Genomic DNA, 25,384 nt, shown 5'->3' with positions numbered 1-25,384 from the left:
CTGTGTGTAATGCACAGCTGGAGAAAAAAGTCTGAGTCTTTGACAAAGAGGGGAGTGATACAGCATTTTGAAGGCACTAATCCTACTGTAGCGGAGAATCTGCTAACGTGACACTATGCACACCTCTAAACAGGGTTGGGAGGGTTACTTTAAAATGTATTCCACTACAGATTACATAATACATGGTGTAAAATGTAATTTGTAACGAATTCCGTTAGATTACTCAAGGTCAGTAACATATTCTAAATACTTTGGATTACTTCTTCAGCACTGGTAGATTTTTTAACTTGTTTTGACTAAAAACGCTGCTAGTACAGTAATACAAAATACACATGTTAAAAATACATTCTCTGAAAAACCTAAATATCTTATGCAGTGTTGTTTAAGGATTTTTAGATATTTTTACAGGAAAACAATACAAAAATTATTATCAAGAATACGATTTGTGCTCTAATATCAAAGGTCTTACTAGAAAAAAGAAATTATGATCTAACGTGAATTTTCTTGATAAAAAAATATGATCGTGCCTGGTAACGTGCATGTAAAATGGCTAGAAATAGCATTTTAGTTTAGCGTAAAGCTGACAATTTATACAAGGTTTATTTCTATTTCTTCTGCTCCAAACTTACTTCAAACTTACTTCTCTGTCTGCTCGTATGAATATAACACATCGAAAGAAAGTGTTTCACCGCTGTTCAAATGCACTTTGGATCGCATCATTTATATGTATAAATGTTTTCCATTTGAAAGGACTAAATATTAAATGAAACAAATGACAGTAAAATGCAAAGTAATCTCTTCAGTAATCAAAATACTTTTTGAATGTAACTGTATTCTGATTACCAATGATTTAAATTGTAACTGTAGTGGAATACAGTACTTATATTTAGCATTTTAAATACGTAATCCTGTTACATGTGTTCCGTTACTCCCCAACCCTGCCTCTAAATGAGATCAGTTGAAAGATAAACTGATGACATGAGTCTTTTGCTTTGACAGGTGCTGAACCATCATCATATAATAGGCACACTCAGTGCTTCCTATGTTTTCCAATATTCCCTATGTGTTTAAAATTTTGGTCTGTGTTTGAGGAAGAAATTAAGCCCTAGGAATGACAGGGCCTATTTTATAAATTCTGGATCAGTTGTTCCACAAAGTTCTATTGAAGTGCAATGTGTGGCCTCTTTCTTTCTTTCTTTCTTTCTTTCAACAAAGTAAACAAAGATTAAAAGAAAGGCTATTAAACTGTAGTGGTATTGTCAACTAATTGTGTTAGCCTAATATTTGTACCTTTTTATATAGCTTCACCATGGTATGTTTTACCCCAATTTTAAATAGTTGAAATAAAGGCGTTTTTCAGCGCATTTAATTTTGTGTAAGTATAATAATTAAATCACATATGTACACTATCTTTGTATTATTTTCCCTTTCTCAGTACTTGCCTTTCTCTGTGCTGCTATTACTGGAACTCCAGGACAACAGGTAGCGCCAGAGTGTCTGCGACAAACTAACTATTCGTAAAGAAAAGACAAGGAAGGGCTACACACGTGTGTACAAACATGGGTAAAAGAAAGCGAGGAAACCAAGAGCTTAGCAATTTAACCAAGAAACAGAAGAAACGTCTAAAGGAATTTAGAGAACAGCACCCTTTTCACGATAAGTAAGTGTTCAGAACACAGTAGGCAGTAGAAGTTAGCTTTTGGTGGACTTGACAGCCACCCATCAAGTGTATAAAACTAATGCAAAACTAATTCTCTTCATCCTTTCGGTTTTTAGTGTTGTCGACAGGCCCAAAAAAACACACATATTGCGCTTGGTAAGTAATTGTAGAACATTCCTTCTTAAGCCGTGACTTTGGTCAGAACTGATGCTGCAGTTCATGTTAGAGGTCGCCAACCTCATTCTGATTCCAGTTAATAGACCTGAGTCCAGATGAATGAACGTGATTTGACAGCTGATGGAGGAACTGAATACGTGTATGTCAGTAGTAACTTTACATATGGACACAATTTCATATAGGACAAGCAACCCTGCTTAAACATACAGTTGAAGTCAGAAGTTTACATACACTTAGGCTGAAATCATTTTTTAACCACTCCACAGATTTCATATTAGCAAACTATGGTTTTGGCAAGTCGTTTAGGACAATTACTTTGTGCATGACACGAGGCATTTTTCCAACAATTGTTTACAGACAGATTGTTTCACTTTTAATTGACTAGATCCAGGGTTGGGGAGTAACGGAATACATTATGTATTTAAAATACAAAATATAAGTAACTGTATTCCACTACAGTTACAATTTAAATCATTGGTAATTAGAATACAGTTACATTCAAAAAGTATTTTGATTACTGAAGATTGCTTTGCATTTTATTGTAATTTGTTTCATTTAATATTTAGTACTTTCAGATGGAAAACATTCATACATATAAATGATGCGATCTAAAGTTCATCTGAACAGCGGTTAACACTTTCGTATGATGTGTTACATTCATACAAGCATACAGAGAAGTAAACAGAAATAAACCGTGTATAAATTGTCAGCTTTACGATACGCTGTAATGCTATTTCTAGCCATTTTACATGCACGTTACCAGGCACGATCATATTTTTTTATCAAGAAAATTCACGTTGGATCATAATTTCTTTTTTCTAGTAAGAACTTTGATATTAGGGCAAAAAACGTATTCTTGATGATAATTTTTGTATTGTTTTCCTGTAAAAATATCTAAAAATCCTTAAAACAAGGTCAATTTGATTTATCTTGTTTTAGAAACAACACTGCATATGTAGGGCTTTACTGGTTGTTTAGATCAGTGTTACTATCAGAAATAATTATTTCTTTAGTTATTAATTAATAGTTAAATTAAATAATTGAATCTAACTCATTAAAACCTCATATGGGGCTCCAGTAAATGTAGTGCGCTACGTTTAGGAGTGGGGTTGGTTATCAGCAATAATTAATAATCATCAAAGATAATTATTAAAATCAATAGAACATGAGAATCAATGTTAGCTTTTCTAATCCTTTAAATCAACAATTATCAAAGATAATCGTTAATTGTTAACCGATGAAACATTAATTAAAATTAACACTAGCTTATTGATCATTCAAATTCAACAATCATCAAAGATAATTATCAATTATCAAAAATCAATAGAATATTAATTAGAATTAACATTGACGGGGCACCACCCTGGAATCAGGGACTAATAACCAGATAGTATAACAGTCTCAATATTAGATTGTTTTTTTTCCGAAAATCGATATTTTTCGGATGTCGATTTTCCTAAGAAAACAATGAATGAAGGCTTGAATCCGAGCTCTGACATCCCGTCAGCATGACACAGGTGTATGCAAAACAAACCAAAACACTTCTCTTTGTAATATAACAAAGTTTATTTATGCAGTAATATCAATTAATAATCAATACAATGCAGTCAATAAACTTCCGACTTACAACTACAAACTAAACAGTGATATGATTAGATATGGAAATCAAAAGAATCCTATAGCACATGAGGGGGTGTGTGTGTGTGTATAGTGTAAGGAGGGACACGCACAAAATGATGGACGTGACTCTCGTGGAGAGTATGTCACGCGAGACTTCCGGCCAGGGAATATGACCGCGAATGTGGGTGGAGAGAAACCAGTTAATGGTAGCTTAGGGACAAAGCTGAGCTTTATCATGAAGCTATCTACTAGCCAAAAATGTGTGTCAGAATGTTTGTGAGGGGTCGCGCGCGCGATCGTGGGAGAGAAAGCAGCTGTTAGTTTATCACTCAGAGACGCGGTGAACGGCTCGTAAACAGTCCCACGTTCTTTGATTCTTTAATGAATAAACTCAGTTTGCCGGTCTCACCCGCGATGGCGGAAATGCACAACAGCCCATGGTTGGACCACAATACAGCAAATCAAATTTGTGATAATTAATACCCTGAATATTAATAATGAGCGGACATGGCGGTCCGTAAACTGTACAAGCAATAACCTTGAAACACAAGAATAACACACTATAATATTCTATCTCTGCCCAGACGTAAACCTCTTACTTGAATCGCATGAGGATGCAGAATGTATGTTCATCCATCCTTTACCTCCGACTCGGTTCCTCGAGGCTTGGGTGATGACGGGAGGCCGTTTCATCGCTCTGTTAGCGGGCGGTACGACTACTGATTCTCGGCGGGCTGGCGGAGAAATCAGTGACGTCAGCTTGACTGAAGATGGAAGAGAAATCTTTTATCTCTTCACTTCTGCAGGCAAACGGATGAAGATGCGGATTGCTCGGCGGTCTCCTTCGGATCCGTTAGAGTGTTCGGTGGAACACAGAGTAATCTCAACTCGTCCAGCGAGATGGAGATTGTATGGCCACAGTTTCAAGTCGGACGTTACTTCCTTGTGCCACGAGGCTGCACCTGAGAGCAGCAATGAGCTGCATCTACACACGGCGAGCAAAGTTGCTGGAAGCAAATCCTGGAAGCATTTCAGAGGTATTTCTACTCCTGATGATGTCATGATTGAGGTGCGTTCTGTTGTGTGCCTCATCCAATAGGAGTTGAGAGTTCGATCCTTTAGTGAGCAAGGCTTCATGGATTTGTAGTCTGTTTTGGACTCCCTTTGTTTGATTTTGGCGTGGTTTTTATCAGTAAGATTTACGACTTGGTATGTGGGGGGGCTGAGTTAGGTTTTACGACTGTGTTAGGCCTGCCTTTGTCTTCTATCTGAATACATGAGGCCCAACACATAAGATATTTAGGTTTTTCAGAGAATGTATTTTTAACGTGTATTTTGTCTAGTGTACTGGCAGGGTTTTTATAGTCAAAACAAGTGAAAAAATATACCAGTGCTGAAGAAGTAATCCAAAGTATTTAGAATACGTTACTGACCTTGAATAATCTAACGGAATATGTTACAGATTACAGAATACCTGCTGTAAAATGTAATCTGTAGTGGAATACATTTCAAATGTAACCCTCCCAACCCTGACTATATCACAATTCCAGTGGGTCAGAAGTTTACATACACTAAGTTAACTGTGCCTTTAAGCAGCTTGGAAAATTCCAGAAAATGATGTTAAGCCTTTAGGCAATTAGCTTCTGATAGGAGGTGTACTGATTGGAAGTGTACCTGTGGATGTATTTTAAGGCCTACCTTCAAACTCAGTGCTTCTTTACTTGACATCATAGGAAAATCAAAAGAAATCAGCCAAGACCTCAGAAAAAAATTGTGGACCTCCACAAGTCTGGTTAATCCTTGTGAACAATTTCCAAATGCCTGAAGGTACCACTTCCATCTGTACAAACAATAGAACGCAAGTATAAACACCATGGGACCACGCAGCCATCATACCACTCAGGAAGGAGATGCATTCTGTCTTCTAGAGATGAACGTAGTTTGGTGCGAAAAGTGCAAATTAATCCCAGAACAACAGCAAAGGACCTTGTGAAGATGCTGGAGGAAACAGGTAGACAAGTATCTGTATCCACAGTAAAACTAGTCCTATATCGACATAACCTGAAAGGCTGCTCAGCAAGGAAGAAGCCACTGCTCCAAAACTGCCATAATAAAGTCAGTGCACATGGGGACAAAGATCTTACTTTTTTGAGAAATGTCCTCTGGTAAAATGAAACAAATATTGAACCGTTTGGCCATAATGACCATCGTGAGGGTGAGGCTTGCAAGCCGAAGAACACCATCCCAACCGTGAAGCATGGGGGTGGCAGCATCATGTTGTGGGGTTGCTTTGCTGCAGGAGGGACTGGTGCACTTCACAAAATAGATGGCATCATGAGGAAGGAAAATTATGTAGATATATTGAAGCAACATCTCAAGACGTCAGCCAGGAAGTTAAAGCTCTGTCGCAAATGGGTCTTCCAAATGGACAATGACCCCAAGCATACCTCCAAAGTTGTGGCATAATGACTGGAGAACAACAAAGTCAAGGTTCTGGTGTGGCCATCACAAAGCTCTGACCTTAATCCGATAGAAAATTTGTGGGCAGAACTGAAAAAGTGTGTGCGAGCAAGGAGGCCTAAAAACCTGACTCAGTTACACCAGTTCTGTCTGGATGAATGGGCCAAAATTCCAGCAATTTATTGTGAGAAGCTTGTGGATGGCTACCCAAAACATTTGCCCTAGTTAAACAATTTAAAGGCAATTCTACCAAATATTAACAAAGTGTATGTAAACTTCTGGCCCACTGGGAATGTGATGAAAGGAATAAAAACTGAAATAATTCTCTCTACTATTATTCTGACATTTTACATTCTTAAAATAAAGTAGTGATCCTAACTGAGCTAAGACAGGGAAGGTTTTCTTCGATTAAATGTCAGGAATTGTGAAAAACTGAGTTTAAATGTAATTGTCTATGGTGTATGTAAACTTCAGACTTCAACTACCTGCTAAACCTTTCACCCTGAGACTTTGATCAGCTGGCTCAGGACTGAGGAGCACATCTGGCATATAGTATAAAAAGATTCAGATAAAAACACTAAGCCAAGTAAGTCATGTGTAAGTTTCATTTTTAAGCTGTACACCAGTTCGATCAGATCTGGTAGGGGAAGTGAAGCTTCCAGTTAAGATGCCCTTGCATTAATCGCAGCAGCTTGTTTACCTAATTTGAAGTTGTGCTGCTCTTCCTGTATATATATATATATATATATATATATATATATATATGAGTAAACCATCACATGCTCAGACAGTTTCTGCACCCTGTACAGCCTCACAGTCCACAGTGCCCTGAACCAGAGAGTGAAGATAGTGATGAAGAGCAGCAGTCTGCCTATCATAAACTGTTGTCCACAATGATCCAAGGGGCTGATGACAACAGTGAAGATGAAGAAAGTGACGATGAGGATGATGGTGAAGAAAAGGAAGTAATTGATGAAGCTGAAGGTAACATTAGACAAATCCAAAAATAGCACCCTGCTTATTCCAGACCAGCCCTGCCTTGTAGTGATAAATCTGGGTTGGTTACTCCATTCCAATGGTGCAGCTTCAAAACCTCTTCAGACCTCTGCAATATGTATATTAAAAGCATTGGATGTACAAATAACTCTCAGGCCTGTTTACTAAAACTATAACAACACTGAAAACTGCTAACAGATAAAATACTCTCTATTACCAATGATTCTTGCAAAACATATATGATTGTTAATGGTTTCTGATTTTGTTCTTGTTGATAAACAGCATGACTGTATTGTAGAGGTCTGCACAGGACTGTCTTTCACATCTTGCTCCCACTAGTTTCTATCCAGCACCCGAACGCTCACACTGAATTTTACTCCATGTTCACCCGTTATCTGCCCACAGTGATTTTCTTTCTGACCACTCCCGTTCACACAACCCTGCATTTATTTCCCACGTATTGCTGTTATAAGATGATTTGGTGCCCATCTGACTTGCCTGAGGTTGGTTTCTTAACACTTAAAGGGATGTTACGGGATCAATTGACAGCATTTGTGGCATAATTTTGATTACCACAAATTTATTTTGTCTCATCCCTCCTTTTCTTAAAAAAAAAAAAAAGAAGAAAAAAGAAGCAAAAATCGAGGTTACAGGGAGGAACTTACAATGGAAGTGAATGGGACAATGAAAGTGAATGTGGCCAATTTTTGGAGGGTTTAAACAGAAATGTGAAGCTTATAATTTTATGAAAGCTAAACCTTGTATATTATTTGAGCTGTAAAGTTGTTTAAATTGTAATTTTTACAGTCATTTTAGGGTTTGTTGACATTACATCGTCATTGTAATGAAGTTGAAAAATTCATTTATTACACGCATATCCTTTATTTCTTGTGGCTATACTTTATTTCTTGTGGCTTACAAGGCATATTTCGGCATGCCTGTCAGGGATCAAGACAAACACTGGGCACCTCATCTCACCTGCAATCACTGCGAAAAAAAACTCTGGAAGGTAAGATGGACAATTGTTGCTCAGAATTTTATGTTAAAATTTGTTAATTTATAAAATTGTAAAAGTTTTTCATTTTAAAATGTTTTATAATTTTCAATGTTATTCAAAAAATATATCATATATGAAAAATGTTGCGACAATCCCTTACACATTAGTCTTGGGTGAAATAAATGTATTTTTGTAGGATGGTGCAGAGAGGAAAAGAGAGCCATGAAGTTCGCTATCCCAAGAATTTGCTGGGAACCCACTGACCACTCAAGCAACTGCTACTTCGGCATGGTGGACCCTTCCAAACTTCGGACTGGCAAGAATGCACCTGCTATCACGTATCCGGACCTTCCTTCATCCATCACCCCGGTGCCACACTGTCATGAGCTCCCCGTACCCACTCCTCCGGAGAGAGAGCAGCCGTCTTAAGAAAGAGAGCAGCAAGTCAGAGAGCGAGGAAGACATTGTAGATCCAGATTACAATTTCAGAGGTGGAGCTGAGGAGAGAAACCCATACTACCCCAACCAAAAAGACCTCAACAACTTGATTAGAGATCTTGGTTTCACCAAGTCCAATGCCGAGCTTTTGACATTTAGGCTCATTCAAAATGGTGGCATTCCTGATGGATCTCAAAGGGGGTTTTACCAAGTTTCCCTGCTATCTTTGCCTTTGGGACAGCAGGGACACCAAGGCGCACTACCACAGGCGGGACTGGCCACAGCGGACCGAGTTCTCTATGGGGAGGAACAACGTCAAGTGGGAGCCACTGGTGGACCCCCAGAAGGTGCTGATGCCACTACTGCACATCAAATTTGGCCTTATGAAACTATTTGTCAGAGCTCTAGATAAGGAGTCGGCAGCCTTCAAGTTCCTTCAAGACTTCTTCCCTAAGCTCTCTGAGGCAAAGGTCAAAGCCGGTGTCTTCGTCGGACCACAGATAAAGAATATCCTGGAGTGCAGTGAATTCCCCAAGAAGCTCACTAGTAAGGAGAAAGCGGCTTGGAACAGCTTTGTTGCAGTGGTTCGGGGCTTCCTGGGCAATCACAAGGCCGAAAACTATGTGGAGCTGGTTGAGACTCTGAGGGACATCCTACAGCCCATTGTGCTGTACTTCTTCAAAGTCCAAATCCTTGATGCTCATCTTAATAAATTCAAGGAGAACATGAGAGCGTACCCGGAGGAGCAAGGCGAGCGCTTCCATCAGGATATACTGGACTTTGAACGCCACTACCAAGGACAGTATAACGAGAACATGTTGAGAGACTACATTTGGGGGCTGATTCGTGAAAGTGATTTACAGTATAATCGTAAATGTTTTTTTTTTTTTTCTGACTTTATGTGAACGAAAAGACACACATTCGCCCGTTTTATCATTGGAAATAGGTAAATTTAAAAATATCACTGTCCTGGTCACAAAAGCAATGTTTGTGGGGAATAATAGACATTTTCTATACTTTTGAGGCATAAGCAATTAGGAAATAACGTTTACTACCCAGGAACAAAAATTGTGTTACATAGTGTTACCACTGTCCCATGTCTGCTAACCATGTTGAGTGGTCCAAGCATCATCTGCAGCCTGAAACTGAACTGTTGGTCAGATTTAGGAGTGAATGCACTTGGCTGCATAGGTAGGCTATAGGATGCTCCCTATTTAGTGTGCTCCAGTGTGCTGTCTGTCTGCACTGGTCTCAGAACAGTTCAAAATGCACCTTATTTTCATCCTAACTCCATATCATGGACATCATGATGTCCTAACATAGACATCATGATGGCTGCCTCGGTGTGGAGCGCTCCTATTGTTTTGTTGTTTTTGTTTGTTTGACCTGTGTTTAGTAATCTTTTTCCAGTCAGTTTTACCAGAGATGAACTGCTGAACATTCGACAGCATATATCAGTCAATCTTTTCCCGGATTTTGAATATTCTGACATTTTGTTGGACATTTTAGTCGGAGGCGCGACTGTGTTGTTTAAACGCACTATGAGACGCAGGTGAGGGAGACAAGTAGGCATGCTGGTCAAGCTCCGTCGGCGTGGTTTTCGAACAGTGCTGCCGAGCATTCATTTTGCGAATCTCCACTCTCTCCCTAACAAAATGGATGAACTACATCTCCTCACCCGCACAAACAAGGACTTTTCAACCTCCGCTGCCTTGTACTTCACAGAAACCTGGCTGAGTGAAGCCATTCCGGACAGCATGTTACATCTGCCGGCCTTTCAGCTGTTCAGAGCGGATCGCATCACGGAGTTAACGGGGAAAACGAGAGGCAGTGGAACATGCTTTTACGTCAATGAAAGTTGGTGTACAGATGTAACAACGTTAAAGAAGATGTGCTGTCCTAATTTGTAAGCACTCTTTATTAACTGTAAGCCTTTCTACTCGCTGCGGGAGTTTTCCTCGTTTATTCTGGTGAGTGTGTACATCTCGCCAAACGCATGTTTTGAATGCCGCGCTGCAACAGCTGGCTGATCAAATCACAGACATGGAACAACAATACCTGGACTCAGTTATTATTTTTTGGGGGGATTTTAACAAAGCAAACCTCACACGTGAACTTCCCAAATACAAACAGCACATTACATGCCCAACCAGAGACAGAAATATACTGGATCACTGCTACACAACAATAAAGGATGCATATCGCTCTGTTCCTAGAGCAGCTTTGGGACTATCTGATCACTGTCTGGTTCATCATCTTCCAACCTACAGACAGAAATTAAAATCTGCTAAGCCTGTAGTAAGGACTGAAAAGAGATGGACCAATGAAGCAGAGCTGGAACTACAAGCCTGCTTTGACTGCACTGATTGGAGTGTTTTTGAAGCCACAGACACTGATCTTGACGAGCTCAAGAGATCCCCGAATTTTCCACTGCTTAAGTGATTGAACAGTACTGACTGGCATTTTCAAGGCTTTTGATATCTTTTTATATCCTTTTCCATCTTTATATAGTTCTATTACCTTGTTATGCAGGTCTTTTGACAGTTCTTTTCTGCTCCCCATGCCTCAGTATTTAGCCTGCTCAGTGCATCCACGTGAGAGCTAACAAACTCATTGACTATTTATACACAGACACTAATTGCAATTTAAAAAGCCACAGGTGTGGGAAATTAACCTTTAATTGTTTTTATGCATGATCAGTCATATTTTCAAAATCGGTGCCAAAATTCCACAATTTCTGCCAGGGTATGCTACCTTTTGAGCACACTGTATATATGTGTGTGTGTGTATTGTGTATTCTATATATACCTTTTTATTTTCAGTATTTATCTATTTTCTATTAATTTTTCATTATTATTTTTTTTAAAAGTCTTGTTGCTGTTTTTGTATTGTTGTGTACTGGAAGCTCCTGTCACCAAGACAAATTCCTTGTATGTGTAAGCATACTTGGCAATAAAACTCATTCTGATTGTGATATAAAGCCTCTGAAAGCTAAAATTTCAACTTTTGGATGAACCCATTGATTCGCAATGTGAAAATGTACCGTAAATATAGGATTTCTAAGGGAAAAATAGCACTAGTCCATATCAGTGGTCATTATGTTTAATAGCATGCCGGTTCGGGGAAAATCGCTCACAAGACTCATCTTTTGACTCAAACGGGTTTCAATGTAAAAACTTAATTAGGTTTCTTACCAGATGTAGGGTAGTTTTGTTGGCTTTTCTCCCAAAGACATCTTCACTGATACAGCTTTCGGAACGTCACCGATCCAAAGTCTATATACGGAGGCTAATGAGCTTTCTTTGGAAAACAGACGCCAGAAGCTGGCTTTACAATTTGCAGTCAAGCTCAAAACTCAAATAAAGCAAATCTGGCCTATCCAGCAGTTTTTCACCTCAACTTTCAATAATGTATATAAAAATTTTTTTTTTTTTTTAAAAAGTTACATCCGCCCACTTGGTTTACACATTAAACCTCATCTGGAGAATTTAAAAGTGGATTTAAACATTTTGGAGCAAACTCACTTTTGCTAAATTCCTCCATGGGACCTCAGAAAACCAAAAATCCTTCTGGATTTAACAAGAAACAAAGTCAAAAACTCATCCAAATGATTATCACTGACAACTTGTGGATATTAGATCAATGTTCCCATACATATTCAACTTTGTTTTTTACAGATGGATCTAAATCTGAAAATCATGTGTCTGCGGCTTTTGCAACAAATCAACTACTTCAGGGTATACGTATTCCTGACCAAAGCTCATTTTTCACTGCAGAGGCCAATGCTCTACTGTTGGCACAAAAGTTCATTGAGACTGCACAACAATGGGATTCTTTTATTATTTCTGATTCAAAATCATGTCTTGAAGCACTAGACTCTATTAAAACTGATCACCCAACAATTGTGAAAATTTTTATCATTGTCATCTCTTGAAGCTCAAAATTTTACATCATCTTCTGCTGGGTACCTGGCCACTGTGTAATCTCTGGAAATAAGCAAGTAGATAATGCTGCCAAAGAAGCATTATCTACAGACAAAGTGCTCAGTACCTTCCACAGATCTGAAACCAATCATAAATTTGTATGTCAAAAACAAGTGGCAATCAGTGCTTAAACAAATTACATGAAATAAATCTTGCTGTTGAGACCAGAAGTTTCTTTTCTCTTAATAACTGGTGGGACCAAGTCGCTTGTACATGATGTCAGATAGGCCATTCAAGACTCGCACACAAATGTTTACTATCGGGGCAAATCCCCCCCATATTTGCATCATGTCAGAGCCCACAGTCTATCAAACATATTTTATTGGATTGTATTATTTCTACTCCTGTGAGAAACTGTTTTATTCCATTGACACCCTTGAAAAGGTTTTTCACAAAATTAGTCCAAATTTAGTTTGAATTTTTCTAAACCTCATCTTATTTTATTTTACTTTTATCATTTTTACCTGGTTTTTCCATGAAAATAGCCATAGAAGATGGCATGGCATTAAGAAACAAACAAACAAACTTCACTGAGAACGGTGTGTAAGGGGGTTCAGTGGAAAGGAGGAGGCGAGAACCGGCTTGACAACTTAAATAATAATTTAATAAACAATTTAAACAAAACACACAACCAAAAACACACAGTACAGCTGTCTGTAATTCTCTCTCTCTCAAACTGTCGTCCCCAGCCGCCTTTATTCCTCGCGCGCCCCATCAGGCTGATTGGGGACCGGGTGTGTCTCATTCCAGCCCGGCCCCGCCCTCCTCGGCTCTACACGGTGCTATGTTGTTTTGTCACATGACTCGGTGCATCAAGGGTTTAACCCTTTACTGACAGCCCAGATTGTCCTGAACTGATATCAGTTGGTTTAAATGAAATGAAATTATGCATAGCATATAGCGAAGAAAAACGCAGTCTACCCAGAAGGACGTGGGGTCGCACAAGGTTAAAAGAGTTCCCATGTATGCTGGGCACTTATTGGCTGCTTTTCCTTCTGTCTGCTCTTCCTTCTGTCTGCTCATCCATTTTAATTAAAATGATAGTTTAGTGTAGAATATTAAGTACATAAGCATGTAGGCAAAATTTATATTTGTCTTCAAAATGCATTGCAAGCATAAGCCTTTAGATCAAAGATTGTTTAAGGTAATAAAATTACATGTGATTCAGTAAAGTGTCCACACTTTTGACTGGTAATGTAACACTTTGCTAAAAAAATAAAAAAAAACATGCTAAAAATGTAAATACTTGCAGAATTGCTGTGCTTAAACTGAAAAGATCTAATGTCCTCAAAAAAAAATCTCTCCCTCTTGTAGAAGGAGTAGAGAAGATGAAGAAAATTTAAAGGAAGAGGAGGGTGAGACACCTGATGACCCAGAAAATAAAGAACACAATGGAAAGACGAATGGAGATACAGAGGAGAATGGAGAGATCAAGGGCGAGTTTACAGATAAGAAGACTGAAGCTGCATTCTGTCTGGAAAGCAACCTACCTGCAGAGGGAGAGGAGAATTCTGAAGAGCAGAATGAAGGTGAGTCTTCACACAAATCATCAATCCGACTGAATTCTGACCTGAACTGATAAATGATCCTGTAATTTCTTTTGGCATGGAATTTATTTGACTTATTGCAAACCCAACATTTATGTATGTAAGGTGCCCTTCTTTTTGCCCAGTGATAGTAGTAATAGGGGTGGCTTTAGGGTTACATACTCCTCAGCCTGTCAGAATCCAAGCGGGGCAACTTCCAGTGATGGACAAACCCATCAGACTCATTGTTCACATACTGTACTTCCACCCTAAAATGAAAATTCAGTCATTGTTTACTCACTCCTGTGTTGTTAGAACCCCATACGACTTTCTTGTGGAAAATGTGGAAAAATATTGTGCTCAGTGATGTCATACAATGGCAGTTTATGGTGGCGACCTCTTCAAGCTTCAAAAGAATGCAAAAGTATAATTCAGAAGTCTAATAAATTATTCCATGAAAGTCTCGATTGTTCTGAAAGTGCAGGATAAGAGAAACAAACTGAAATCTTATGTATTATTTAGTGAAACTCTTGGCTGACCACAGCGATACTAACAACAGAACACCGCTGCACACAACCAGAGAACCGAACTTACTAAACACTTCTGATGGGTTTGTAGCTGGAGACTATATTCCTTTTTTTTTTTTTTTTTTTTTTTTTTTATAAACAGAGTACTCGGAAATCAAACTAAGAGTAATTGAAGAGGTTGAGGAAGCCACAGTTACACCATGTCCTAAACTGATGGCAAACGACATGCGATTAAAGGTATCTTTTCTATGTTAATCAGAATTTTTGTCCTAACCAGCTTTGACGCGATCGACAATGTCCTGTCACTCTTGGTTTCTATTTTCAGCATCGTGCCAGTTAACCTCATAGCAGAGTGACTTATAACGACACGAGCTGCAGTGACCATTGGCAACAGAGATCGCCATGGCGAGCGATAGGACAAAGTTGAGAAAAGTTCAACTTCATACAAATGACGAGCAACATTCGCGAGCGACTACCAATAAGAGTGAAGACAGTGGAGCTCACGTCGTCCGTCTCCAGTGAGTGTGTGAGTTACTGGAGTTGAGTTCAGCAAGATGGAGAAGTTGAATGTTTCTCTGAGCGATTTCCCTCTTCTATATCATTTGTCTCTAACCACATACATGGATATAAACTAATAAAAATTATGCATGGAAAACCATGTCTGCATTCCGAGTGAGTTTAATGCATACATTGATGCATACATGATACATATCATTGTTCATGATATGATGCATTAAGCACTGCTGCAGGTTATATAAAAACACTCTCTAATAGAACCAATTTCTTGTCATATTAGAATGATATCTTAGTTTTACCGGCAGTATAATCTGTAATCAGAATTTCCAAAGCTACTATGGCCAGACGTGCAGTCCATCAGTAACATTAAAACGACAGCAGTTGGAATGCCCACCAGCGACACGGGTCACAGAGTCTACCGACACCAAGTGACAATGTCATCTGAGGTGTGAACAGGGCTTAACTGTTGCTCTCATGCAGCCTCGTGAATGCGCACAGGGCAGCAACGGTCGGTGAAGAGTTCTTCTAAATAATACACTCGATTGATGGGCCTCTTACTCAGATAGGAGATAAAGGCAGGCCTACATACAGTCATAAAGCCTGACTGCGGCCTGTAGGAACACTCAAAGTCTGATAACACAAACGGCGCCAAAATCAAACAATGGGAGCCCAAAACAGACTACAGATCATATCAAGCCTTGCTGACTTTACACCTATGTGTGATTCTGAAGGATCGAACTCTCAACTCCTATTAATACTCAGGGAATTACTGTAAATTACTGTTACCACGAATAAGATTTGCTGTGTTGTCATCCAACCACGTTGGGCTGTTTGTGCATTTCCGCCATCGTGGGTGAGACCAGCAAACAGAGTTTACCCATTAAAGAACCAACGACAGTGGTGGACAGATTGAGACGTTCACCGCGTCTGTGTCATAAAACTAATGGTTGCCTTCTCTCCCACGATCGTTAAAACCAGCTTCGGTGCCGTCACTCTGTTTTCTCTTGTACTAACCGCACACACACACGACCCTCACAAACATACCCGCACACACATTTGGGGAACAGATAACTTGGTGATAGAGCCCAGCTTTGTCCCTAAGTTATCGTACCAGCGGAGACACGCGTTAAACGTGCAGACGCCATTAACCAGTCTCTCCGCCCACATTCGCAGCCACTTTCTCTGGTTGGAAACCTTGCGTAACGTACTCTCCATGAGAGCCACGTCTGCCATTTTGTGCCCCCCTCCTCTCCTTACCCCCCCCCCCCACACACACACACACACACACACACCATCCTCTCATGTATTATAGGCTAATTTGTTACCATATCTAATCATGTTAATGTTTAGTTTGTAGTTGGAAGTCGGACGTTTATCGACTGCATTGTATTGATTAATAATTGATATTTCTGCATCAATAAACTTTGTTATACTTTAAAGAGAAGTGTTTTGGTATTGTTCTGCATGCACCTGTGTCAATGTCAGTGCTCGGATTCAAGCTTTCATTGTTTACCTTTTGAATGTCGATGTTCTCTTAGAAAAGTCGACATCCAGAGAACAATCCTATATTGAGACCGCTATACTGTTTGGTTATTAGTCCCTGATTCCAGGGTGATGCCCCGGGAATATTAATCCATATTAATATTCTGTTGATTTTGATAATTGATAGTTATCTTTGATGATTGTTGATTTGAAGGATTAATAAGATAATGTTGATTCTAATCAATGTTCTATTGATTTTAATAATTTTCTTTGATAATTATTAATTATTGCTGATAACCAAACCCGCTCCTGAATGAAGCGCCCAACACAATTTTAGTTTGTTTCTCACCAAACCTCATTGTATGCTTTCAGAACAATCATGAGTCTCATGGAATAATTTATTAGACTTCTGAATTACTGTATACTTTTGTGTGCTATTGAAGCTTGAAGAGGTAGTCACCATAAACTGCCATTGTATGACATCACTGAGCACAACTTTTTTTTTCTCCACAATTTCTCCCTTTGTGTTAAGAAACAATCATATTTTCTTCATGTTTCAACTAACAGAAGTGTAAGTTTTTAAGTTTCATAAATGTACTTATTTGCATATGCAAATTAATGGTAAAATTAAGAAATTTGCATGTAAATACGATGAAAATGGCATAAAATCCCAAAAGAAGTGCAGAATTTTATTATTATTACTTCAGGGAAGAAGAAATGGTATCATTAACATCATCCAAAAAAAAAAAAAAAGTTACACCTTTGCTCTACCTATCTTTGACCAAGAGGACCAAAGGTAGGGCTTATTTATGAATCCCCTAGGAGGGTTCTGTAGAGAATCAACCCGGGTGTAATGAGTGTTTCTCTTGCTCTTTGACTGTTCTTGCAGACATGTTTGTGAAGCATCAGGAGATCGAGCTCAGTTATGAGGAAGTGGGTCAAATCTCAAAGGGTCAAAGATCAAGACCCAGATTAAGGTATACTACTAATTTTTCAATTTTAACACATACACATGCAGACACCGAGTTTAGCTCAATTATATACATGTTATTTGGCTATTATGATTTCTTTGCATTTTTTTTTTAAGTCATTAGGATTAAGGTCATATTATGAATATTATAAAAGATAATCTCTCACTTCCTGACCATTCCTCTGTTAGTGGCCGAAGCTGGGCACTTTGCAGTGCATGTGTCCATTGGAACATTACCCAGTTTTGGGGCAACCCTCCTTTGCCCCTGTCCCACTCATTCACAAAACCTTGGAGGCAAATTGGTGCTTGCTAAACCAGTCCTCCCAGCCTGAGGGTGGCACTGTTCTGGATGTCACAGAGCTCCAGAAGGAGTTGCTTGTCCTAATGGGTATGTCAGTAAAATGGGTAAAAGGTATTTAAAAACTCCATAGGTCCTTAGATTGTATAGAATATTTTGCTCTGATTATTTGCGGGTACCTACAGGGATGTGTATTTTGCGAACAGCTCCCCCTTGAAGGAGGCAAAGGAAGTACGGAGTGCTTACTGTCTGCATGTCCTGAGTCATGTGTTAAAGGCCAACACTCGTGTGCTCAGAAATAATGCAAAGTTGAAGGAAACTAAAGATGAGGAAGAGGATTTTCGGGACCAGGGGATTACCAGACCAAAGGTACCACTGACTTCAGATTTAGATCTTTATGCAGTAGTATCCCTGAATGTGAAATAAATTTCATAACATGAATAGAGTTCACATAGAACTGTACAAAACTCACATCTGTTTAACGCAACAGTGTTGTTTATCAATTTCTGAGACCGCATGGGTGGTCCTTAACCTGTTTAACCTGGACTAGTTGTGGGTGAAATATGAAGATATTATACAATTATTTTAGATGTAAATTACTTGTAAATATTCTTTGGATAAGGACAGGAATGATAATGCTTTAAAAATAAAGTTTGCCAACCACAGACACCAGGGATCTTCATGTTCTCATAATTAACAATTCCTCCTAGGTTTTGATTCTCGTGCCATTCAGAGATGGAGCCTTGCCTGTGATCCAGACCTTCATAACTCTAATGGAGCACAAAGGAAAAAAGATGGACGTCAGTAACAAGAAGAGATTCAAGGAAGAGTTTGGAGAGGAGCCCAGCGACATGCCTCTCAACCTGCACAGACCTGACGACTACTAGGCTGTCTTCTCTGGCAATGTGAATGACCACTTCAGAATTGGTACAGTGAAGTCACTGCTTGTCCTTTAAACTTAAAATACTTAAAATCCTGTATCCTTAACATCCATAACTTTTTAAAAGGGTTCCCACAGTCATGGAAAACCTGGAAATATCATGAAATTTAAAGAAAGTGTGCTTTCCAGGGTCAAAAAGTGTTGGAACCCTGTTGCAATAAAACCATCTAAACTTTCTTAGCCATCTTTTAGCTTTTAAATGATTTTCGTCTGTTAGCCATCACCCATTTTAAAGTTTTGATCTTGAATTGTAATTTCTCTCTGTGTTGTCAGGTGTGTCTATCCTGAAACGCAGTATGCGACTCTATTCTCCGTTCTACTCCTCTGACATCATCATCGCATCTCCGCGGGGTCTGCGCACAGTTCTGGGTGCCAATGGTGAGAAGAAGAGAGACTTTGACTTCCTTTCTTCTATTGAGCTTCTGATTGTGGATCAGGCAGACATGTTCCACATGCAGAACTGGGAACATGTGCTGGTAAGCTTTAAAAAGTACAGATGATTTCTCATCTTCATTTCACTTCAGACGATGTCTTGTAGGACTTTTCTTCTTCATTCTGATGTAGTGATAAAAGGCAACCATAGGTGTACCTCAAACCATCAGTTTTGTCAGCGCATTAGAGCAGTGCCGTACTGAGGTAAAAAGTAAAGCAATGTTAACATTAGGGCTGCACAATTAATCGAAAAACTAATCACGATTATGGCTACCACGATTATGTAGACTGACGATTAAAGTGTTCAATTATGTCTGCTCTTGTTGCGTCAATGGTTTCTATTTACAACATGTTTTTGTAGCAGTTGAGTATTCTAACCAATCACAGACATATCCGATGAGCAATGAAACAGCAATGGCCAATCAGAGATGCTTTAATTAGTCCTCAATCCTATCAGTAATGACAACTAATCCTAATGCTTTTAAATGTTTTCAACAGTCTGATGCCCAGATGCTTGCTTTATGTTTCACCTCTGTATGCGGTGGCACACGAAAATTAATACTGAAGAAACATAACCTGACACTCGAAGAAAAAAAAAAGCTGTAGAACAAAAGTGAAAAGCGCTTGGATTTATTGCATGTTGCGCCGCTCGCAACGTAGATGGTAAATACCTTGCAAATGACCAAGGCAACAAAACCAAAAAGCTCCCGTTCTGATCAAGGCATAGATGCGCTGTAAATAGTTGATTTATTATGCTGATTAGACTGCTTAGTTTTTAATCAGAGCATTCGCGAGAGTGCAGAACTCTGTGCAGAGCATCAGTGAGCTCGCACTGAACTGCAGGGCTCAAACAGTACCTGCAGTAAGTGACAGCAGTCATTGTAATGGGAGAGTTCATCGCGTTGCTTGATTTCTGTGTGCAATTTATTAAAATTTAAATAACAGTTTAGTTTTGTCATGTTAATAAGCAGGTCAATGTGAATTTGATTTGTATAAAACAGCAATAAAGTAATTCAACTGTTCCAAGCTTGTTTTGGAGGTGTAGCCAAAATAAAGTATATGGTATGAATGGCATATTTCACGAATCACAGTCATTGTTATCGCGTCTGCTCTAATAAGAACCATTTGCCCCGCAGCTGCTATTAGTATATTTAAAATGTTCACAAATCACACAAACTCCGATTGCAAAATTGCAAATGGCCTGTTATGATCTAACGATGATCTTGCATGAACAAGATCACCACTGAAGATCTAACGGGAGGAATGGGCACCCATCTCGCCACCATAGCGCTTACTGAACGCAGTAAGTAATTTGATCAATTAAATCAGCAGTTAATAAGTTTGAATATTAAATGTTATATTATTTACTGTACGTGGACCAATAATTTAAGAGGTAAAGACACATTGCTTGTCTGATGGTAGTTTTTGATTTTATACCACCTTTGTCAGGCTTTAGAGGTGTTAAATGTGTGGGAATGTATATTTATCAACCTTTTACATGTCACACAGGCATATTGAATCAAGTAAAAACTGGTTTTGTCAGTAGTTCTGAAAGAACCTACATATATTTCTTCTATACCACATATCCCTATAAAATAACTTTTATTAGGCCTAACATTAACAAACATTATTACAATATTTAATGCTTAAAAGATGCTTAAAAGAAACTGTAGTGCAGCTCATATCCACCATTGAAATCTGCTACTCTGAAGAACCAGGCGGTTGCCTACTTTGTGACATCACATTAAATTAATCTTTTAATCGACATTAATAATCGCAATTGCAATATCAAGGGCAATAATCGACAGTTATTTTTGTCATAATCGTGCAGCTTTATTTAACATGCAGTTTTATGTTTCAACCACAGATGTTGATAGAGAAAGCACAGAATTTCATATTGGACCTTCAAGGCAACTTTTTGTAATTTATTTAAATTCAGTGACTTAAGGATTGTGATGTCTGTGTAGTTAGTTGTTGTTAAATGATTTAGTATGGTTTTATATTTACAGTCAAACTATCGGTGAGAATCAATCAGCTCCCTAGTTCAGTAGTCAGGGCACTGACCAGGGAGTCGACCATTTTTAGGGCTGTCTCAATCGCAAAATCGTTCCAGTTCACTGAAACGTTTGCTATCTAAAAATTCCCGGAGTGCACCGTATAAACCAGGGAGCATCGTTGCTTACCAGAAAACATAGTCTTCTGAAGTTTTAAGTAATTAGAAGATGAGTACAAATCTAAAATTATTAAGTCTTTATGAAGCCTTAGTTTTTCTTTAAAATTGATGTTGGTTGTTATATCTTTTATCCATAATGTGCATGAACGGGAAACAATCTTTTAAATATTAGAGTTTTAAGAAGGTTAAAAATATACTCCTTTGTGTTTTTATTTCATTTATCTTTTATAATAACACTGTACGTTTTAATATCTACCACGAAAATATATGACATTTGTCATTTATATAGCAATGTTGCTGATCTAAAACAAATGGGTTTAAGCGCGCAACCTTGTTACTGTGCCGCTGGTGATCGAGTCACAAGTGTCCAGATGTTCGGTGGGAGAGCACTCTTGCCAGCGCCCGAAGTCATGTTCATGATACACTGATTCACGAAATAGGGAGTTAGGGAGCGAGATGAGATACACCCTAGCTGATATTTAACCCTTGTGCGACCTTCGGGACATTTTTGTCTTTGATTTTTGTTTTTTTTGATAATTTTGGCTACGTCAACAGCATAAATAAGGTGTGTATTTTTTGGGGTATTTTTTTCAACCTCCTATAATACAATACTTTTTCTTGATCCTTTGCTCTTGTGTTGAAGCACGTGTTAAAGCACATGTTAAAGCATGTAAATCTGCAGCCGCTGGATCACATGGTGTTGATTTCTCTCGTTTGCGAATGTGGAACCTGAACAACTGGGTGGCACACTATAGGTAGATGCTGGTGTTCAGTGCAATACAAGAGCCCCAGATCACCAACATACTTTCCAAACACTGCCACCGCTACAGAGGCCAGGTACACAAAGCTGTCGACCAAATACAGAGTTTTCAAGGCTAATCTGATTGCATCATGTCTTTTGAGTGTTTTATGGTCATTGCCGATCTCTCACAATATCTTCATATAAATAGATGGCCCGCGTATGCAATAGACAGGTTCTAATGTTTTATCTTTCTCTCAGGTGTGCAGTAAAGCCATTCTAAAGATTGGCTCAATCTGTCAGGTACTTGTGCAGTTACCACATGTATTCCAGAGGTTTCACTCTGACAGCTTCATGGATCAGGATGCCAGGACAGAGATGTATATTGTTTATCATTCTGAACACTAGAGGGCAACAGTCATTAGTTGATTACATTGAATTCTGACCAGAGAAACATCTGAGAGGAAGTCAGTCTGTAATTTAAGTGTTTGATGCATTACTTTCAGACTGTAGTTGTTCTGTAAGTTATGCGCAAGCAAACTCTAAGATCCTGCCATTGTTTGCGTACACACTCCACAGTGTATAGTGCATAGCCTACTGAATTTCTGTGACGCTTTAGGTTCCAGTTCTTTGTGGAAAAGATCCTGCCCCAGTACAGACACTCTGTCATGTCCCACACTTTCATCTATGTGTCTTCGTACTTTGATTTTGTTAGTCTGCGCAACTCTCTGAAGAAAGGGGACATAGTTTTGTTAGTATTAGCGAATACTCGCAAAGATCAGAGGTGTCTCGAGCACGAAATTGTTTCCTGAAAGGAGACAAACAGTTTCTGCTCTTCTCTGAGAGATTTCACTTCTACAAAAGGTGTGTGTATTTTGTAAATGTATTATCATTTGGATACTTAAAGGTGCAGTATGTAAGATTCAGAAACCCTTGTTATTAATGACACCTGTGGCCGTTAAGCAAACTGCAGCCAGCTACCTGTTGCTCGTGCACACACTCCATAGGGATGCGAGCGAGCATCGACCAAAACGATGACGTAACGTACAAAGAGACTGAACGTGATTTACCGACATCATGCTGACAGATGAGGTAGCATAATTAAAATTATACAGTTATGATTGTTTTACTACAAACTTTGAGACTGTATATTATATTTGACTCTCCAGTGCTGGAACAGGGCTAAAACAAAGTGTGGATATAGGTCTGACTATGCGAGACTGTAATTTGAAGTAATCACTTTTCTTTGCATGATACATTGACTGCATTTATATGATAGCCTATGTCGGCGTTAGCTAGCTAGCCAGCTTTTTCAATTAGCTAAATTTGGTGGATGATGACAGTAGCTGTTTATAAAATAGACTGTACATTATAAATATATTGACACAATTCAGTATTGATGTGATTCCATCACAACTGTCATTTTGATATATCGATGCGCTATTGTTTTATAATAATAGATTGTATATATTTTCTGTATAACCAAGTTACATTACACTAATGAATGGGTCTTTTTGCATTACCTTGAACAATGTCTAGCATTAATTTCATGTGTTGTAGTTTACCTTGCTGAATAATTACAGATGAACATTATGTCAGTTACTGTGAATCAGCATACCTGACTTTTAGCATAAAGAGAAGATCGTTGAAATTATTTGAAAGTTACGAAGCAAGGTAGCTTGTAATTCGTCAGCATTGGCAGGCAAGATTAGTTAACTAAAATTATACAGATCAATCCTTATGGCACTATATTTCACATGCTTTACAGTTATGTAAGCTTACCTATCCAATAAGAAGAACGCCAATTCAGGGTTGGTTTTGATCCAGTTTGATCCATCAGCCAGTAAGCGCATATTTACGAGAGAGGATGCAGTTTTTTTCATGTATCCGTGCTATGTGTTAGAATTAAATGATTTTTTTTATTGGCAACTGACTAAAGAACAAAAAGGGGATATTAAAAGAGACATTATTCAATAACACGGATTGTGTGGATCTTGTCTTTGGACACACAGAGCGAGTCAAACTAAATTTTTACTGCCAACACACAGTAGTGATGCATCTGAAAATCTATACTTTTACCATCTTAATGTACACACTTAAAAACTGCTAGAGTATTAATTGTAAATATTTGTATAATTGTTCAATTATCTGTCTCACAGATACACTATTAAGGGCATCCAGAACCTGAACTTCTATGGCCCACATACCCTCATTACAGTGAAGTGTGTAATATGCTTCAGGCTGGTGTCAGTGAGGGTACTGCCAGCTTCACCTGCACAGCTCTGTATTCCCGATACGATACACACCGGTTGGCTGCTATCACAGGGGCTAACCGCACTGCTCAGATGCTCCAGTCCAACAAGCCAGTCCACCTCTTCATCACGGGGGAGAAGAACATATGAAGGGGTGCTGGAAGTCTCATTTCACCTCCTTAGAGAAAGAACTCACTGTTATTTATGCTAATGAACAGGAAGCAGTTTTCTTATTTGGTAAAGGTCATGTAGCATGTGACGGCTTCAGTTTCAACCATCCACCTCCAAGAAGTCTAAAATTTGAACAGTCCAGCTTCCATGTAGTACTGTAAGCACACAACAAAAATTTTTAGTTGAGAAATAAAGAGACAGAAGTTGCATTCAAGCTCATATGGAAATTTGTATGTAAATGAGCTCAGTTTGATTTGGTAGTTCCATAATCATTGATTTTTATTCTGTCTTGTTAAATGGATGTGAGCACGAACTCACCTGTAATAATTATGCCGGGTCTTTGACTGGAAATGGCTGTTATTCACCCAATTACCTCTCCTACAATTCTGTATGAAATAGGATGTTTGAAAATGTGTTTTAAAGTCATATTTGCTCTTGAACTCCCCAGTGATCAGTAGCACTTTTTTTTCTGCTTTTTTTCCTCATCCCTCGCTCAGTTTCTCTGTCAGCTGGAGCAGCTGTCTGGCACACACACTCTCACAGATGTGCACTCGGTCTCTCTGTAGCTAGCACACGCATACACTTACACATCATAAATAATGAAAGAGAGAAGTGTGTTCGGTTAGGCCAAGATCATCTGACTGTATCAAACAAAACCATTGATCTGTCCTACAAATCTCCTCTGTTTGTTCCCAAAACATTCAGTGCTGGTTTCTGAATCCTTCCTAAACTCCATTGGGTTTTGTGTGCTGACCTTTGACCTCTCTCACAGTGATGTCGAAAACCATTAGCTCTGCTGAGCTTCCTTGTCAATAATCCACCACATTATTTTAGAACTACAAATCTACTGATTTGAGTAAATGTATTTGATTACACTCTCATATGCTTATTTTGGTTGCATGTTTATAAAAAATTATAATCTTTTGTTGGATGGATGGTGTGAAACTCAACCTGGTCTGTGTGGCTGTTCCGTGGAGTTTTATGTTATGAAATATTAAACAGTTAGGCTGGTATTTATATGCTTTTG

General features: G+C 38.7%; 1 pseudogene; it reads left to right on the top strand.

Moving 5' to 3' along the window:
* The first annotated feature begins 1,532 nt into the window (after window positions 1-1,532).
* Window positions 1,533-24,797, top strand: LOC127413791 (U3 small nucleolar RNA-associated protein 25 homolog; annotated as a pseudogene).
* The last annotated feature ends 587 nt before the right edge of the window (window positions 24,798-25,384 follow it).

The sequence above is a fragment of the Myxocyprinus asiaticus genome, chromosome 23, assembly GCF_019703515.2.
Source record: "Myxocyprinus asiaticus isolate MX2 ecotype Aquarium Trade chromosome 23, UBuf_Myxa_2, whole genome shotgun sequence".
NCBI classification, from domain to species: domain Eukaryota; kingdom Metazoa; phylum Chordata; class Actinopteri; order Cypriniformes; family Catostomidae; genus Myxocyprinus; species Myxocyprinus asiaticus.
This window is presented reverse-complemented; position numbering and strand designations above follow the sequence as displayed.